Source organism: Uranotaenia lowii, chromosome 2, assembly GCF_029784155.1.
Source record: "Uranotaenia lowii strain MFRU-FL chromosome 2, ASM2978415v1, whole genome shotgun sequence".
Classification (NCBI taxonomy): domain Eukaryota; kingdom Metazoa; phylum Arthropoda; class Insecta; order Diptera; family Culicidae; genus Uranotaenia; species Uranotaenia lowii.
Genome location: NC_073692.1, coordinates 164,768,124 through 164,788,879, shown reverse-complemented (window position 1 = coordinate 164,788,879; position 20,756 = coordinate 164,768,124). Strand labels below are relative to the sequence as shown.

The window sequence follows — 20,756 nt, the reverse complement described above, 5'->3', positions numbered from 1 at the left end:
TAAATTTTGAACTAAGTTAAGGTTAAAAAGAAGAGAGATATCTAAATCTGCTATTGATTTTCTCACATATTTTTTCCCGGATATTTGCTCAAAGTATAAATCCATTCCACAAAATTGGAAAAGTTGGCATAGCTGTAGTATTTTTTTTGTGAAAATCATCAAAATTAATGAAAGCATAATGAAGCTTTGTTTTGCTATCAATTAAAATATGGAATAAATTTGCTGTTAGCACTTCATTTTGGTCTCAATCGACTATCTTAGAGCAAACTTTTGGCACCTAAATATGCCAAGTTTTGTCATTATGGAAAAATCAACAACAAATGATGATTTGTCATTCATACCTTAATTTTTAGAAAACATTTTCGACAATTTTTTAACACCCAGTACCAAGATGAGAATCGAACCCATGCCATCAGTGGTTGCATTTTTTATCGATTTAGGCGTCAAAGTCTGCTCGAGTTATCATTAATTGTTTTAAACAGATTATATTAAAAAAAAAACTAAAAAAGTTTAATCTATGATATAATGACATCTCATAAATCATTTTTTATAATTTTCAAATGAACTGAAGAATTCAGTTACAACTATTTCATAAAGTGTTATTATCTTATCAATGAAATTGGGGCTGCTCATAGAAAATCACAAGAGGTGCTCCAAGTTTATCAAAACATGATAACGGTCCACACGCGGTCCCCCAAAATGACTAAAAACGTGACAAAATACACAAAAATGCTCGAAGTTCGTTGAAAATAAAAAAAAAACATTTTTGGTGTACTTTTGAATTTTTAATATTTTTCACTCCGTGAGAGTGTTTGTCGAGGTCTAGGTTGAAAAAAAGTCGGTCATCCAAACTCAAACAGCTGTCTCTATCAAATTCAGGGCCGAATATCACCAAATAGCTTTTGCTGAGTTTTTAAAAGTGTTGAGTTTTTATTTGATTGTCATTTTTCTACTTACACCAAGGCCGTTCCAAATGAAAGGGGGGGGGGGGGGGATTAGGGGTTTAACCTCCCAACTCATGGCGATTTCTCCATATCAAATTTTCGGTTCATGAAATCAAAAATGGGAAATTGCTGGGTCCAGAAAGGTGTTTTAAAGTAGATGTTCAAAAATTTATCAGAAAATTTTCTCATCTCCGGTGGAGTTTTATCCCATATCACTCTAAGACCATCTGTCTAGGCTTAGGGCTTTTCATTCTACGATAGAATATGATATTGCTAAATCGTTACCAATTTAGTAAACTTAGTTCATTTAGTAAGTCCCGGGTGACGATTTTGCTTGCTTATGAAAAAAGGCTTGCTACTCTGCCAGTGGGAAAAATGCAATAAATCTTGTATTTCAAAACCCCTAACTTGCCCTTGAAGGGTGTTTTTCTTTAAAAGTGTATGAAAATTCAGAATAACAAATCTACCGACAACTTTACAATTCATTTATGAAATCCTGATTTAACGTATCGACATCGTTTTATCCATGTGACTGATATTTAATACTTGAGACAGTCAACCGAATGAACAAAAAGAAGAAGAGTTGATTAATTGAAAAAAATGGAGAATTAAAGATGTATGACATGAAAAATAGTTTTCAGATACATAACTATTTCTTATCTCCACTTTCAATCTCAAACTTTTTATTTATATTCGTTGTTCCTTTGAATGCTCAGTTCCAAGTTTTAAAAGTTTTCTTTTAAATATCAACATATTTTTATGAATAAATATTAAAAAACGCATTTATTTGTATCCAGAAAAACTCTTTCTGAATTGGTAAAATACTTATCTTTTTTATTCATATCCAGTAATGATTTTCCAAATAATGTTTCGAAATTTAAAATGTGCTTTGCAATTCCAAATTTTTAGCTCTAAATGACATTATTATTTTTAAATATTCTGGTTAAGTCTCCAAAAAAGTTATTATTCAGCATTATTTTGAACCTGCGCTTCATAATTATAATTTTATAAATCTCCTCCTTCGAATCGGCCTTGATTTAGGAATTCATTTATGAAAAGTGAGAAAATGATTCGAAGAACATAGCAACTTTAAAGCTTAATTTTTATCTGTAGTGTTTTCTTAATTTGTGTATTCTTTGTATTTTCAATGCTTTGAATTATTCTGTATTAAGTATTTCTTACCAGTATTTTGTTGCTTACTAAATATCAATTCAAATGTAAGAAATTTGGGTTTTTTTGATATTAGCTTAATTTATGACTTTTACAACTATGATTTATTTTAAATATTGAATGTTACTATCATAAATTCCGAAAACCAATTTTATTTTCACTTTATTTTGATATCAAGAAGAATTTGATACAAAATAATATCAACAATTTCGATCACTGAACACTCTGAGAATAGAAAAATCTTCTTTCTTCCCAATCTGACATCGATTTCACAAGACAAGAAAATTCAAGATAAATTTTGAAGATAGGCTACAATTCATCAAATAAATTTTTGAGCATTACGAAGATTTCGAGAATAAAGGTAAATGCCAATGTTCAATTTTCACCAAACACTACAAGTTATTTTTTTCTTCTGAGAAAAAAAAAGTTAGGTATCAGAAATATTCTTTATGTATTTTTTTAAATTATTTTTATAATTTCAATGATTTTTAATATTTTAACATTCTATTCTGTTTGATTTTCTTTTGTTAATTTTCAAAGCATAAGTTAAATCGTTTTGTGTCTTCAACAACGTTGTTAAATGAGTTATCAAACACTCAAAAGATTTTCTTGAATGATATCACAGATTGTTGCAATGTAAACTTTGATTCAAAATCTGTTTTCATTTTTTAAGCCGGAAACTTAGTTGATCAGTTATCAAAGATCAATTGTACTCAAAACTGATCAATTTTAAATTAAATATAAGAACCAATCCTGAAGATAATTTTTTTTAAGTTTTTTGTTAATTTATTTTTCGGCATATCGGTGAAATGTATATTCTTGAAGAAATATTATCAGAACTGAAAATTGATAAAGATGGATAGAGAAGTGAGGAGAAAATTTTAAAGATGTTGGAAAAAGCAAAAGAGCATTTTTACGAGGACTTATTAACGTACACCATACTTTACCCTGCATTATTTCATTATTTAGGAGAAGTAGTATCGGGATAGGGGTGGCACTACCTTAACCTATACAATTAAATCTGGTTGGTTTGAGGTCTACATGTGGTGAACACGTATACTCCGGACGGGAGATTATTTTTATAGTATGAAAATTTTGATTTAAATTAGAGATGTACCGAATAGTGGTATTCGGCGAAAGGCGAATACCGAATATTGACCTTTTCAACTATTCGGCCAAACGAATATTCGGCCGAATATTCGGTCGAATATTCTGTTGAGTTTTCAATAGAAATACTTATATTTCTACTTAAAGTTCTAATACAAATCTTCTATTTCTGTCATCTGAATTCCCCTCATGTTTTAAGTCGATTATTTCCAACCAGATGAATCAGATCTTTTTTTAAAGTAGAGGTTTCTTTGATTTTCAGATGGCTTTTCTCTTCTAGGACGTTTATCACAAAAGACATTGGGTTCCAGTGAAATCTGGGACAAAACATGTCAAAATAGGTGCCAAGCTATTTGAAATTCCTTTTTTTATATCGAACTAGCTGACCCGTTGTGCTTTGCTACACCTTCCGAAAATAAATGTAGTTTGTAAAAATTTATTCAAGTTTAGATTTTAGAGAGCATTTTTTTAAAACAAACCGCATCATACTTCAGAACCAACAACTTTGAAATGAGAGCTGCAGCTGCAGTTCTGAATTGCAATTCAAAGATGGTATATATTTTTTATCGAAACTTGATCTCTTAACTCGTTTTTCAAGATCTGAAATTTGTACTCTGTACCCAAAAAAATGGTCCCTTCTTTGAAAAGCTCTTTATCTTAAATTTACATGGGAGCTCCCACATCTTTTCCAATTTTGCCCACACTGCTTGAAGAAGGTAGGCAAATTTAACCGAGTTTACATAATACTAATTGAAAGAAAAAGATTCGCATATTGGAATTTATTGCAAATTGTACTTTATGAAGACAGAATTTTTAAACCGATGAATAGCGTGAATCGAGACAGTTTTTTGAGTATATTCCTAATATTCTGTATTATGAGCACTTCCAGCTCCTCATAAGCTTTAGATGGGGTATTTTTTGGAGTTGAAAAAATAAGCTATAGAAATTTGAAAAAAAACGATGAAAAGGATTTTTAGTAACCATTTTCAAACAGCTTTTTCACCATCCTCGCCTACGAAGCAGTTTGAATATCTATTCTTTTTGCGCCAAAATTATGTAAAAAAAATGTTTCTCCATATTCGAAACTCGTGGACATGAGACATTATAGCTTGAAATTTTCCCAATCAGCACTTATCATGGTAATGAAAAATATATTAAATTAGTTATGTATTAAATACAGTGCAAATTTTTTTTTTTTTAATAAATTTACTACGGCAAGAAATATAAATATTCAAAAAAATATCAGTTGCAGAAAGTCAAATATTCAAAAATGTTGGCAAAAACAAACTTTTAAGTTTACATTTGTCCCGTATATTGTCTATACTAAGCTTATTTACAGATGCGTCAAAGTAATGGCTTCAAAATGGATTTGATACGTATTCCTGTTTTTTGTTCTATCAAGTTTCACTGATGTTTCTGCCCCACCGTGTAAGTTGACAGGAAGGAATATTGTTTTTAACACTTTAAGGGTATACTAAAAATTTCTCAAAAATTTTGCGTCCAGTTTAATATCAGTTCTAAAGTCTCGCTTTTAAAAAACTAAGCGGATCAAAAGTCTCTTTTATGCAGCCATGTAACACAAAAACACTTTTCATGTTAAGTTCGTACTTGAATTGGTATGTTATCAAAAAGTACGATGGTTTTTTCAGAATTATTAAAACTAAAAAGCTCCCAGTTTCGTTTCTAAATTCGTTGAAAAAATACCCATCTAGGTTGCATATCGCCCCCACGTGCATAAGAAACATAGGTACTTGGTTGAAAAACAGGCGCCTGATTGTTAAATTTTTCCTACGATCAATGAACAGTATCCTTTAGTTACTATCCACTTGCGACGACGTTTGCATGACCATAGAGACGAAAAACAAATAAAAAAAATCTCTAAAAATGGATGCCATGACTTTTCAATTTCAGATTTTGATTTTGTATATGTTTTATTCGATCGACAAAATGTCAATCTGGGTCTCATCTAGGCGTCATTCATAACCATGTACCTACTGTACAAATGAGCTAGGAATCAAGTAGAAAAAAAATCACATCAAGGCTTTCATATCGCCACCCCTTGAATTGAAAATATTCTTGGTTGAGAAATACGCGCCAAAATATTCCCACTGATCAGTATGCTATGCCATGGTTACTATCCTTTTTCGACGTTGGCTCGCGACGCCTCGACCTTGGAGACGAAAAACAAACCACACAAAGGAAGAAAAAATCTCGAGAAAATGGATGTCATGACTTTAATTTGTTCCGAAAAACTACATATTTTGTATGGAAGCCCCTCCTCCCTTAAGTCGGATGGAGTTTTGACTATTACAGAAACCATCCCCGGCCTCGAAAACCCTCAGATGCCAATTTTGACGATGATCGCTTCAGTAGTTTCCGAGTCTATAGGGAACAGACAGACAGACAAACATTCATTTTTATATATATAGATTATATGAACGTCTAATTTTTGCTAGTTGCCATCAAAATAGTTGCCAAAAAGAACGATGATCTTTAACCTTAAGCATACAATACATTCTACGACACGTATTCGAAAAACTTGTAAAAAAAGAAGAAAATCTGAACATAAACTAGGCATTATTCTCAAACATACAAGAGGAATACGAAATAAAATTACTTGAAATTTAAAATTTTCATCGAATTATAACAGCAGTGTTCAAATCGTACCCAACCAATAAATTTACTTTAAAAAAATCGTTTTGTTACACAAAATTAAAAAAAAAATCATACACACATTTGATTTTTATTAATTTGATTTAGTAAAAAATCTCAATAAACCCGGGTAAAATCCGGAAAGTTAAAAAAATATGTGGCCATCCCGGTCAGATTTAGCTTTTTTCGAATTCTCTTTTTCGTTTATGGGCAACCTGTATATATTAAGAAAATTTGGAATAAACGACAATCAAAGTATAAAGTTATCTATTTACAGTAAAAAATACACGGATACATCTAAGCTGTTTCACTGAAACCTTAAGGTTTTGATTGTTTTGAAGTTTTTTCAAGATTAATTTCGGATATTTTAGAAATTATCCAACATCAGTTAAAAAATTTGACAAATCTGATCTTGTATAAATTTGAAAAAATAAATATTCGGCCTATTCGGCCTATTCGGCCGAATACCTAGCTCAACTATTCGGTGAGCCGAATATTCGGCTTAACGGTTTTTTGGCGGTATTCGGCGAAGAATATTCGGCCGACCGAATATTCGGTTCATCTCTAATTTAAATTCTTTGGTGTTTCTGAAATATTGAAATTATTACTGCCATGAATTTTTAAGCAATTTTCTATCTTAAAACAAAGAATATATTTTGAAGAATTTAAATTAATTGCCAAAAATAAGTATGGATTAAAAACTTAAATCTATTTTTTGTATACATTCTTTTTTTTATTATTTTTGTAATAAAAATTGGGCTAAGTAATTAAATGTAGAGGCAACTTTTTTAGAAAAAAAAATTCATTAAGATGCCTGCCTACGCCATAATATACACAGGAAAATTATTATGATTTTTTTACCTGCTTCATCTTTTGAAGTTCCGAATTCTTCGTTATAAACTGTTGTTAACTGGAATAGGCGAAAAAAATTCTTTGCACTGCCGTCACCATGCACCTCGCTAGATAGAAGAAAATCGAATATATTTCCGTAGATTATATATGCATGGAATCATGTTATTTGCAATATTCTTCCAATTTTTGAATTTTCTTTCATGTTTAATGGATCTAAGGTTCTTGGCCCTTCTTACTTGTAAATGGCGTTGGGTTTTTTATTTGCTTCTATGTTGAGAAATTAATGATGAGGTTAAATTTTCCATACGAGTTAAAAAAAAATCCTAAATAGATTGCAAAATAACAAATAATGTTCTGATTTTAAGAAATATTTCTTATGCACGAATTCATTTCACCCTTAATTTGACATAACTAAAGATTTGTTATGAAATTTAAAACTACATAAACAAATTTTTAAATCACTATAAAAATTTATATTAAAAACTAGCTGACCCAGTGTGCTTTGCTACACCTTTCAAAATCAAATGATATTTCCAAAAAGTATTCTTTATTGTTTTATTGGCATTATTTTAAATCAAATTATAACATAATTCAAAAGCAACCGCTATAAAATGAGAGATGCAGCTGGAGTTTCGAATTACAACACAAAGATAACTTAAACAAATATAATAAATCTTGCTCTATAAATTTTTGTTAAAGATCTGATAATTTGAATCTGTCTGGAGGGTCTCAAATTAATCGTACGTAAACAATCTAACTTTTAAAATATGGTTGTTTTAGCTTGATATGTTCTGGATTTATGCTGAAAAACTGATAAGAGAGCCCCTCCCCTGTCCTTACCTTCACCCCATGCTGAATGGAGTTCGTGATTTTTAATAATCATACCTATTTTTTCTTTCCCATATATCCTCTTATATTAAATATAGTTCCATGGGTGATCAGATTTTAAGCTTCACAACAAAATTTATATGGAGCCTCCTCCTTTCTTCCCCTCTCTACACTGTAAAGCGTAAGGATCTATAACAAACGTAGAAACATATCTCGTAACCAAGTACCTTTCCATGCCATATTTTTTTTTCCATTTGTTGACTTCGTTAGCATAAATTGAGAACTTATGCTAACACTATTGTATTGCGCTCACCTCCCTCTTCCTATGTACTTGCTCACTGAAAGGAGGATGGTGTGTCAGATAATCATAGAATCATACCAAAATGATTTTCCATGTAAAGTTTTTTCCATCCCTCGGATTTTATAAAAAAAGTTAAATGTAAGTCTCCTCTTCCCTTCCTATATTCCCATAAAAAATTTGGTTCCATTTGCTTTATTAGTTTTTGAGTTATGTGAAAAAATATGAAAGAGGCCCCCTCCCCCTTTCTACTGGAAAGAGGGAAAGGTCTCAAATAATCATTGAAATATTATTCGTATCCAAATACCTTCCCGTGCCAAATTTGGTTCCAATATCTTGATTAGTTTACGAGTTATATGAAAAATTGTAAGGCAGCCCCCCTCCCCCTTTCCTTTCACCCCACTGAGAGGAGGGAGGGGTACCTTATATTCATATAAATATCCCTCGTACCCAACTACCACCCCATGCCAATTTTGATACCATTTGCTTGATGGGAGCTTGAGTTACGCAAAAATTGTCTATTGTTTGTGAGGCCCCTCCCTCTCTTATTGAGAGAAGGAGGGGTCTCAAACCATAATAGGAACCTTCCCCTGCCTCCAATACCCCCACCTGCGAAGTTTCGCGCAAATCGGTCCAGTAGTTTTCGAGTCTATAGGGAACAGACAGACAGACAGACAGACAGACAGAAATTCATTTTTATATATATAGATATGATTTCATTTTATTTCGTTTCAAATCTATCACATCAAATATTCATATTATGGATGAAAAAAGCAGGTTCTGCAAAATTCTTTTCTAGAATTCAAAATTCATTTAAGAGCGTTGAAGTTCTGAAATTCTAGCAACAAAAGGGGATTGTGAATATTTTTAATGATTCCGTTTATTTGGTGGTTTCAAAGCCAGCATGGGAGTAAAAGTATTTAATGACGCTGTTAGAACATGAAGGAAACAGTACTTTGGCAATGTACATTCAAATTCAGAATGAACTCTTCAGAACTCACATTACATATTCAAGAATAAAACAAGGCTTAAAAATTCAGATTTTTCATGCAAGGACTATAAGTACTGATTTTAAACATTTTCTTTTGAACATATTTGCTAAATTTCAAATTGTAATATTTGTTTTTTCTTTCTATCAGTTTTTGTTTTCGGTATACCTTTTAAAAATAGTTAGAAATTTATCAAAAAAATATGTGCCTTTTTCAGTATAAGTTTGAAATATAACAAAAATTAAGGAAATAAAAGCTTTTACCCAATGATTAATTCTAACGAATTCTTGAGTTAATTTGAATACTGGTAAAAACAATAGCAGTGTTCATTTTGTTATTTCTTTCCGTTACGTAAATTGTGAAATCGTTTCGTTTGAATCTTGAATATCTTTTCAGTTTAACATAAAACGCTTTGCAGTCCTCAACAAAATTGTTAAATAGATTAAAATTTCCAGTTCCTATCAAATTATTACCTGAACAAAATTTCCGTTTTGTGATAACAGAACTAGTTTAAATAATGTTCATTTAATTTTCTTTAAATGTTAATTACATTTTTTAAAGGGTTGTATCTCTGAAACAAGATTATCTATTCAAAAGCAGAATTGTTTTTTCCGGGAATTGGCCACGATGAAGGCTAACAAATAGATTCAAACTAAATTTTTGTTTTTCATATATGTAGTTTACCAATGATTGATTTCACTCTAAACTGATCAATAAAAAAAAAACTCGTTAAAACCGTTAGAGACTGATCAATGTCACCCCAAAGAATTAAATTCTAAACAAAAACGAAATCGATTTTTGTTTGATTATTCAAGCCTGTAGTAGCAGAATAAGAACTCTTCACATTTTTTGTGAGTCTAGCGCTGATATGAAGAAGCTCAGAAAAAAAAAATTGTGTATTTTTTCTACATTTTCTGCTGCAAAAATGAGTGTATTATTTTCATTTGGAGAATGACATTTATAACGAGAAATTCACTGAAGAGTTCATAAAGTGATAATTTTTCAATTAGCTAATATACGAATTATAAAAATTATCATTTTACAAAAAAAAATCGCTGTGAAAATTATAGAATCGCATACTGTTTTAAAAAAGGATGTATTTTTTTTTGTATTTTAAGTTATCGAAATAACTAAATTTCGAAAAAAAATGATGTAGCTCGCTGAAAAGCTCAGCAAATTTGACTCCGAACGGCTGAAGGTGTCGCCTAGCAGTCAATTAAATTAAGCCTTTAAAAATGTTGCTAGTTCTAGTCTAGAACTTCTAGAGTTCAAAAGCTGTAAAGCCGGTGCCGAGATAATGCGTCAAAACTTGTGAAAAATTCAGTTTAAAACAAATTCTATATGTAACGTCCCTGACATATTTAAGCATGCTTATGCTGAATTTTTTTGCAAAAAAAAATGCTAATATTCTTCTCCTGTGGATTAAAAAAAAACAATTTTCGTGACAAAAACCTTTATTTTCGAAGTTTAAAAAAAGAGAAGTTATCTTATTTGTATGCTTCGCAGCCTACAATCTCAATTAAACGATTTTACTTTTGATTGAGTTTCAGAATGAATCTGCAATATTTTCGTCAGATTTTGCTAGCTATAATTCCAGTAAATCATGTTTAATGGAACAAAAATAATCTAGTCCTTATAATTTCAAAATGATTAAATTTACCAAATTTCTCTCAGGTTGTCTGAAAAGAGCAATTTAGGGCAAAAATGTAGGAAAAATTGGAGAAGGAGGCTGCAATCACCTTCAATTAAGATAAGACGAAGTATTAGAGAAAAAAAACTGATCAATGTCATGACTGAAAAAAAAGTGCGCCTTCCAGTGAGAGATACTAAAAATAAAGTATAAATTTGGCTTACAAAAACGATTGGTCACTTCAACCCGGATTTCGGCCAGCAAGTTTCACTTTCTGGGCCCACCGAAGCGAGGCAAGCTTCATCTCAAGGCAAGGCAAGGCAAGCGACTTTTGGCGCCATCGCAAAACACGACACTCATCACTATTCAGCACTACACATCTTCGCCATCGAGGTCATCACTCAACCAAGAAAAACATCGCACGGAATTCTTATAAGATTACCAGCTATCGTCGTTTGGGCATTCTAAACTGCACGTTTAGCACCTAATCATTTGCACACTACCATTCCGGCTTGCTGAGGAGGATCTCGAACACAACTTACCACGGCAAGAGGCTTTCGGCGGCTGATTCCTGACCAAACCGACAACTTTCCGATCGCGATCATCACCCAAAACAGTCAAAGCCTATTGGCGGGTACTTTGTACTGTTTTGTCAGGTAAATAACACACGAACCTAGTATACGTCCAGCCGTAGTTTGGACCTCTTTTGATCCTACATCGCATATTCTCTTTCCGCCTATTTGTAAACAAACTTCGGATGCACTTTCCGAGTTGCATCAACAACATTTGGGGTACCAATACACCGATCATCACGAGAGTTGAAGAGGTTACTCACATCATCGCACAATTTGGTCCATTGAGGAAAATTTCTGGAGAAGATTGCCAATCGAAATAAATGTTTATTTGGCACTTTTCTGGGCAATTTTCAAACGCAACACAACCGGCACTACTTCGAAACATATCGCGGCGTAACTTCGACAGCAGAGCAACGATTTTTTCGGGAAAGTAAGTCAAATTTAGGCACTACACTTTTAGTATATGTTCTGTCGAAGCGAACGCGGATACTACATTGAAGTTTATGTTTCCCTATATGATCACACTATTCAATCGAATGATCATCAACCATCATTGAGCTTCCGAGGGGCTGTAAGAAGTACGACTTAAGGAATTATCAACTTAATTTTGGAATTGCAGTTTTTAACTGCGAATGATAAAATTTAAATTGCGCTACAGTTTTTTCGGTCAGGTAAATTACACACGTATATGTCCTACCGAAGCAAAATTTTGCGGAATTCTACATCCAACAATTCTCGTTCCCTTCAACGCACGTGGCCAACAACATAATCAATTGATAACCGAGTGGAAATTGCATTTGTCATCAATTACCTGGTTTTCTGAAACTTCAACATACCTGTAGAGGTTGCGCAGCTAAATTTTTTCAAAAGTAAGTGAGCTCTACAGTGTATGTTCACAGCCGAAGCTAGACAATATTCAATTACTTACACCCACATATCCTGTTCTGTCAATCATTCAATCTGTGACCGGTGAATAAGTTCAACTACCATGCCAGCTACTACTTCATCTACCAAGGGGGCGTCGGTGAAGAATCTACAAACGAAACTTCGGGCGCAACTTGAGATGTTCAAGACGATTACAGCGTTTTCGAGCACTCTTGCTGAGGTGACTTCGGTTGAGAAAATCCAGGTGCGGTTGGCGAAAATAGACGAGTTATGGGAGAAGGTAAATGAAACACTGCTTGAAATTGAAACCCATGAGGAGTACGTAACAATGCCAAGCACATCACCGTCGCAAATTCGCATCGATTTCGGAGAAACCTACTACGATGCGAAGGCTGCCATGCTAGAACGAGTCAAGGAGATTTAGCAAGAGTCTTCTACCGTTCACCAGTCTACAAGAATGTTGGATTCCTCTTTGCAACCAACAGTTGAACACGTGAAGCTTCCTCAGATAAAACTTCAGCAGTTCGATGGAAATGTGGATGAATGGCTTAGTTTCCGGGATCTTTACATGTCGTTAATACATACGAAGGCGGACTTACCAGATATTGAGAAGTTTCACTATCTCAAGGGCTGTTTAGCTGGAGAGGCTAAGAAGTTGGTCGACCCTCTCGCTATTACCAGTGCAAATTACTCAATCGCATGGGAATGTTTAATGAAACGGTATAACGACAGTAAGCTGCTGAAACGTAGGCAGGTTAATGCACTGCTGAAACTCCCAGGTGTCACCAAGGAATCCGTAATGGAGCTTCAATCTTTGCTAGAGGCTTTCGAACGTGTCGTACAAACCCTTGATCAACTTGTGAATGCCGATGAGTACAAGGACTTGCTGTTACTGGAGATTTTATGTACTAGGTTGGACCCAACAACGCGTCGCGCATGGGAAGAGCACACGGCCGGCAATGATCGGGATAAAATCTCGGATTTAACGCAGTTCATTCAAAAAAGGATCTCTGTTCTCGGCTCACTACCTAGCAAGGTCTCCGAAGGACGACCCGAGTACAACAGGAAACCACTCGGAATCCGCACTAGCCACAGTGCGACCCAATTATCCAAAGGTCGATGCGTTGCCTGCTCTGATTTTCACCCACTTTTCATGTGCCAGTCTTTCAAACGGTTGACGGTTTCGGAAAGGGATAAGCTGATTCGTACGAACTCACTATGCAGAAACTGCTTTCGGCGAGGACATGTGGCTTCGGAATGTTCTTCTAAATACGTATGCCACAACTGTAAGGGAAAACATCACACGTTGATTTGTTTTCGGCCAGACGCACCAACACCATCCACCTCAGGAGCGATAAGGCATACTTCGGACAATCCAGGTACTTCTACTTCAGGAACAGTGTCAGCCAACATCGCAAGACGTTCGCTTTCCTCGGTACTTCTAGCAACAGCCGTAGTTTTGATAGAGGACCAAACTGGAGGCAGTTATCCCGCGAGAGCCTTACTAGACTCTGGCTCTGAATGTAACTTTATGGCTGAACATCTATGTCAAAAACTCGGAATAAAAAGAAGGCATTCAAACTTATCGGTAATTGGAATTGGACAGGCCAACACTCGAATCAAACATCAGGTCACTGCAACCGTCAAGTCGCGGAACTGTCAGTACAAACAACAAATGGATTTCTTGGTTATGGCAAAGGTTACCGCGGATTTACCAACAACAGATATCAACATTTCAACCTGGAGATTACCCGAAGGAATCAAACTGGCTGATTCCGAATTTTTCGCTTCGAAATCCATTGATCTTATCCTTGGCATCCAACACTTCTTCGAATTCTTCCAATCTGGTCAACGAATTGCGTTAGGAAATGGGCTACCGGTCATCACTGAATCCGTATTTGGATGGATAATATCTGGAGTGACAGAAAACAGGCAACAAATATCGAAAACTATCTGCAACACTGCAAGTTCAATGGATCTGGACGAATACCTAACCCGGTTTTGGACATGCGAAGAGATGGGGTCTGTTCGCAATTATTCGCCAGAAGAAGCCCTATGTGAGGAACAGTTTGCAAGCACGGTCCGCAGAGAAGAAGACGGCCGATACACAGTTTCATTACCAAAGGATGGAGACGCAACGTCTCGATTGGGTGAGTCGAGAAAAATGGCTTTACAGCGTTTCGAGAAGCTCGAGAATAGGCTCCAACGGAATACGAATCTTCGCCAACAATACAACTTATTCGTACAAGAGTACCTACAGCTTGGTCATATGCGGAAGGTGGACTTGTCCCAAGGGGACAGCAAGAAGCGGTGTTATCTCCCTCATCACCCTGTTTTCAAGGAAGCTAGCACTACAACCAAGCTTAGAGTGGTGTTCGACGCATCGGCTCGAACGTCGAACGGACTATCGCTGAACGACACATTACTGGCAGGGCCGGTAATACAAGATGAACTGCGATCAATCGTTTTACGCTGCAGAACGAAGCAATTTCTAATAGTAGCCGATGTGGAAAAGATGTTCCGCCAAATAAACGTTTGCGAGGAAGATAAGGCACTGCAGAGCATTCTCTGGCGTTTCGACCCTACAGAACCGGTAGATACGTATGAGTTGACAACCGTCACATACGGTACAAAGCCGGCACCCTTTTTGGCAACGAGAACGCTTCTACAGCTCACAAGAGATGAAGGTATCAAATACCCTTTGGCAGCGAAAGCTATGTCCGAAGACGTCTACATGGACGACGTCTTAACTGGCACGGAGAAGGAGCATGAAGCAATTCAGTTACGAGAGCAGCTCATCGAGTTAGCTAAGCAAGGAGGATTTAGACTAAGGAAGTTCGCATCCAATTCCAGATCAGTGCTTCAAGGAATTCAGGTCGATGACTTGGCAATTGCTGAATCAGGTGAAGTGGAACTTGATTCGGATCCCACTATTAAGACTCTTGGTTTAGTCTGGCAACCTGCAACGGATACGTTTAGGTTTCAATTCAACATTAAAACGATGGATCCCAACGAGATGCAAACGAAACGCAGGATTTTAGGCGCAATTGCGGCCCTTTTCGACCCACTTGGCCTTTTGGGAGCAGTCATAACAACAGCAAAAGTGTTTATGCAACGTTTGTGGTGTTTAATGGATGAAAATGGTCAACGCTTAGATTGGGACAGTAAAATACCTGATGACATGGCACGAGATTGGATGGCGTTTTACACTGGAATACCTAAGTTGAACGAATTAAGAATACCACGCTGCACAATTGTTCCAGATGCTGTTGATATTCAACTTCACATTTTTTCTGATGCGTCCGAGCGGGCCTGCGGAGCATGCGTATACGCCCGTAGTGTGAATTCAAAAGGAAAGGTTTGCGTACAGCTACTGACCTCCAAATCAAGGGTTTTACCGCTTAAATCTCAGTCGATTCCGAGACTTGAACTTTGTGGTGCGCTGAAGGCAGCTGAACTGGCAGAAAAGGTTAAGGAGTCGATAAAAAGCGATGTGAAAATGTGCTTCTGGACTGATTCTACATGCGTCTTACAATGGTTAAAATCTCTTCCAACAACGTGGTCAACATATGTTGCTAATCGCGTCTCCAAAATCCAAACAATCACCGAAAATCAATCGTGGAGGCACGTCCCAGGGGAACAAAATCCAGCAGACTTGGTCTCTCGTGGTTTATTACCAGAGCAGATCGAATCCATCAGCCTGTGGTGGGAAGGCCCACCTTGGTTAAAGCAGGAGACATCGAGTTGGCCAGTACAACCAATACGGATGGAAACAGAGGCAGTCACCAGCGAATTGAAACGAAAGGCAGCGAATGTAGCGACAACAGAGAATCAGAGATTTATCGATTGGTATGTGGAAAAATTCTCCTCGTTTTCGGATCTGATTCGAAAAACAGCGTATTGGATGCGGCTCATTAAACATTTCCGGAAACTTGAACCCACACCGACTGGATTTTTAACTACTCCCGAGTTGAAGGAAGCTGAATACACTATTATCCGTTTAATTCAACAATCAGCGTTTAGTGAAGAATGGAAACAACTTTCTAAGGGTGAAGAAGTTCATCGAGGTTCTCCTATGCGTTACTTTAATCCAATTCTAGAATCCGACAACCTTATTCGTCTTGGAGGAAGACTAAAATATGCACAAATACCTGAAGGAGCAAGACACCCCATAGCACTTCCAGTGCGTCACCACTTCACCAAGCTTCTACTAGAAGCATATCATAAGCGGTTACTACATGCAGCACCGCAACTTCTTCTGAGTAATGTCAGGCTCCACTACTGGCCTCTTGGAGGACGCAGCTACGTTCGTCATATTGTCCATCAGTGTTTACGCTGCCACAGAACGAAACCGAAGGCCATCGAGCAGTTTATGGGAGAACTTCCAAGAGCCCGTGTAACCGCAGCACCGCCGTTCGCACGAACTGGAATTGACTATTTCGGGCCTGTATACATTCGCCAGGGACCACGTCGAGCGCCTCTGGAGGCTTATGTAGCCCTCTTCATATGTCTCTGTACAAAGGCGATTCATCTAGAATTGGTGTCCGATTTGTCGACGGAGAAATTTCTTCAGGCTCTGCGTAGATTCATTGGGAGACGCTCAATACCTACCGATTTGTTTTCCGATAATGGTACTAATTTCGTCGGCGCTCGGAACCAACTGAAGGATTTATTGGCGAACCTTCGAGACCGGCAGCATCACCAGCAGATCACCAAGGAATGTGCTGAACAAGGGATCCAATGGCACTTTAATCCTCCTGCCGCTCCCCATTTCGGAGGTTTATGGGAAGCTGCTGTAAAATCTGCCAAGATACATCTCCTGAAGGTCCTAGGTGATAACGCGGTTTCGTACGAAGACTTCAACACGCTGCTAATACAAGTGGAGGCATGTTTAAATTCAAGGCCGATTACCCCACTGTCGGAAGACCCCAACGATCTGGAGCCGTTAACTCCTGGTCATTTCATAGCTGGAAGACCACTTCAACAGCTGCCAGATCGAGATTTCACCGAGAAAAAACCAGGACAACTAAAACAATACCAACTTATGCAGCAGAAACTACAATTTTTTTTGGGCACGGTGGCATAATGAGTACCTATCACAACTTCAAGGAAGATTCAAACGCTGGAAACGTGCTGTAGAGATCAAGGTCGGTCAACTCGTCGTTTTGAAAAATGAGAATACACCTCCGATGCGTTGGAGATTAGGTCGCATCCAGCAGCTGCATCCGGGAGAAGATGGAGTCGTCAGAGTAGTTACACTGAAGACATCTAGCAGAGTTCTGAAGCGGCCCGTCAAAAACTCTGTTTGCTACCGTCGGAATGTCAGCCACTGGACAGCGAAACCACCGACGACAATTAGGCACCTCGAAGGTTGATTGAGTGATCATATGTGTTCGGAAGGGTCTTTTCTTATTTCGTTTCAGAAATTCCGGCAATTTCAGCGCGGGCGAAGATGTCTATTACGATGAGAACACCAGAAAGGCATCCACTTACCCCTGACGGCCAATCAGCTGAGCGTTATGAACGGAATCCGCACCACACAGGAACCCCACCACTACAACCAACAGCCACAGATGACAGCGAGAGAGAGAGACAGCAGATGTACCATCCACCCACCACCCAACTACCCCACTTTGAAGAAAGCACCTACGTACTTTCGGGCTTTGAAGAAAGTTAACTCTTTAGCACCATTTTGCTTTATATAATTTACCATTCGTGTGCTATCACTTGCCCTTAACGTTTGTCCAAATCACTCCCGTCTATTTTTCGATTAAGTTTAAATATAGTATGTATAGTTTGCTCGAATAAATGTGTAATTATTAGTGTCGTGTTTTTATAAGTCGTCGCGTTAGTTTTGTTTTGTCCGGAACGTCCCAAAATTGGGAAATTAATCAGTTGAGAAAGGCTCAACCCAACCAACACCGAGGAACCAATCTTCAGGCATCAATCCCAAGGCAGAGGATCCAACTCCCACAGGCATCCATACAGTCCAGCAATCCACCAGATACCAGGCAAGGTAATCCCACCCCAACAACGATAAATAATTTATTTCAATTTTTTTCATAAATAAGAATTCCTTCATTACCTTCTCAGAAAATATTTCAATCAAACGGATGGTTTTTAAGGCACATGCATTCAAACCTGTTCCATTTCTTGATGAACTAAGCTTTACCAATGAGAAGTTCAAGTTAAAAAAATTGAAATTAAAACAACTAAACAAAAAAATCTATCTTTTGTTCATGAAAACTGCCTTTAGGATGAAATAATTTTGTCGTTTTATACATTCATAACTGGTTTATAATTCATGAGAAAATTATTTGAAAAAATGTGTAAATCCAAAAAAAAAACATCATTTTAATGAAACATGTTGTTTTCGGAAAGCCGCTAGAAAATCTTGATAAAGTTCATATTTAAGATATGAGTCTTGTTAATTAATTAATTAATAATTTAATGAAAATGATAACTGTTATACCATAGAAAAAAAACAACTTTCAGTTTGATCCGTTGTTTTTTTTTATTTTAAATTGAACTATGGAAACTTTATTTATTGTTCCGTTGTGTTCAAAGAATCAAATTTATTGTTAAACATTTAATCTCATCAACAATAATTTAACTTAAATTTAAAAAAAAACCTGGCTTCTTCAACTAGTTCTTCATCACAGAATCTATTTAAGATTTTCTTAGAGTCAACAAAACTTTTAGGTATTTACAGTTAAACAGACTAACAAATTTATTCCAATAATGCCATAATGTTTAGCCTTTGGATTATTGTAACATTCCCATGAGCAATTTTTTTTGGGAGAAATAAACCACTTTATTGTTTTACTTTTGCCGTTTTTTCTCATGTAACCTGGTGCAGTTTCACAGTTTCTTCAGGGGCAGTTTCACAGCCAGTTCTCATGCATTATTCAGTAGCAATTATCCAATCTGTCGAAAACGAGCCGTGGGTTAGCGTGAATTTTGAGCTTGAAATCAAAAAAAAAAATGAGAAAAAGCGAAAGCAGCCTGAGAAGTTAGCAAAACTTCGCGCATTACTTCGCTAACCAGTTGCGGAAATCGCAAGTTTATTTTGCTTTCTTTGTTTTGATTTTTTTTTGTCTGTTTCTTTTGCTGCTGCCGCCAAGCACGTGGATCGAATTGGAACGTTCCAAGTACAATTTCCTTTTGCCATTCGGGAAATACTCTCGACAAACACGGGCAAACTCCGGAAATTGCCTTTTTTGGGGTAAGGAAAACGAATCGAAAATGAGAGGAACCTTGACCAAGTTTTGGCTCCCTGAACAATCTCTCTTACGAAGATAGGTAAGCATCCTGTGATCCGATGGAAGATCGTTTGAGTGGAAGAAACTGGCATTAGGGAAATGAACCGTGGATTATTCGTTACCCCTCGACTGAACACAGACCATGCTTGAAAAGTGCTAGACTTGAAATGTTCATTCGGTAGTTATGGAAAATTTCAGGAATTTGATAAATTTAAATTTGGGAGTGCAAATTTTGTGAGACCAAATATAATATTGAGAAATCAGCACAAAATAAAAACAGTCAAAATAAACTGAAATCAATACAAGATAAACCAATGTGGAATGATAAACGGTACGTATTGGTGGCCAAGCAGTTAGAATTGTGAGATGGTAATCGCAAGTCTACTGATGTCATGGCTTCGATTCCCATTTCTGTACTGGTTGTTAAATGCTAATCTTGTGTTGTCCACGTTTATTCATTCCCTTACTTACTTGTCTTACTTGATTTTTTTTTCTGGAACTATCATCGATCTCTTTGACTAACATATTTTGTTTCATTTTGTTTTATCCTGATATTCCTGTTTTTGAATTGCATTTTGTTTTTTTCTCCATTTGTTGAATTTTTTTATTTTTTTATATTCTCAACTCAAGAATTTCCTGTTTTATCTTTGTTTTATAACGTTTGATTTAGTTTTATTTAGAATCATCTTTTTTATTTTTTTGAAATATGTTAGATCGTGTTTTACCTGTTTTTTTTTGTCTTATATAGTTTTATCTTATTTTTTCTAATTATTTTTTTATGTTGAAGCTTATTCAATTTTATTGAAATTTGTTTTATCTTGACAATTGGACTTCTTTAATCTTGTTTAACCTTGCTGTTTCTTGTAATATCTGGACTTATCTTAATTCCACTTGCTATTTTATCCTGTTCACCTTGCTTAACGTTGGTTTTCTTTGGTAAATCTCAATCTGTTAAGTTCCATTCTGTACATTTTCTCCGATTTTGATTTGTTCTTTAACACTAATACGTTCTTGAGTGTCACTATTGGAAGTTTGTAGGATTGTAACTTTATTCGGGTGCATCCAAATAAATCATCTTCTCCTGGGACCCTCAATGAATTCATGGAAATTTTAATTTTGTACCCTCAATTTTTTTATGGAGGTACCCTATAACTCCAGACGAAAAAAATCCCTTATTAGGCCTTGAGTGTTTATTTAACAATTCTCGACTCTATCTCTCACATTGATATAAAATTCTTGTTTTGGAAACTCTTTAACGCCCTCCAATATGTTTTTAACAACATCACTTAAGTTTTTCGTTATTCAAAGTTTAAAAAAAAAAATAAAAAAACATTTTCGAAAAAAAAAACTGTAGAATTACTACAGAATTAAAAAAAATCACTTAGCGTCCAACAAAGCTGAAGTGAGATGCTATGCTTTGCGCACAAGGATTTCTTCAAATTTTATAAGATCATGATCACAAAAAAATGCAAAAAAGTGGTGTAAAAGCCATACTTTTCAATCAGTGAACTGTTAAACAATTTTTGAGTCACGCCAGATAAATTTGGAAAAGAAGATTGGAAAG

General features: G+C 35.9%; 2 protein-coding genes across 2 annotated transcripts in view; both read right to left on the bottom strand.

The window, feature by feature from the left end:
• Positions 1–20,756, bottom strand: part of LOC129748374 (uncharacterized) — an 814,549-nt gene that overhangs the window by 507,514 nt on the left and 286,279 nt on the right. The window lies entirely within an intron of this gene.
• LOC129748375 (uncharacterized) overlaps positions 1–20,756 on the bottom strand; it is a 121,940-nt gene that overhangs the window by 85,177 nt on the left and 16,007 nt on the right. The gene's annotated exons all lie outside the window — the stretch shown is intronic.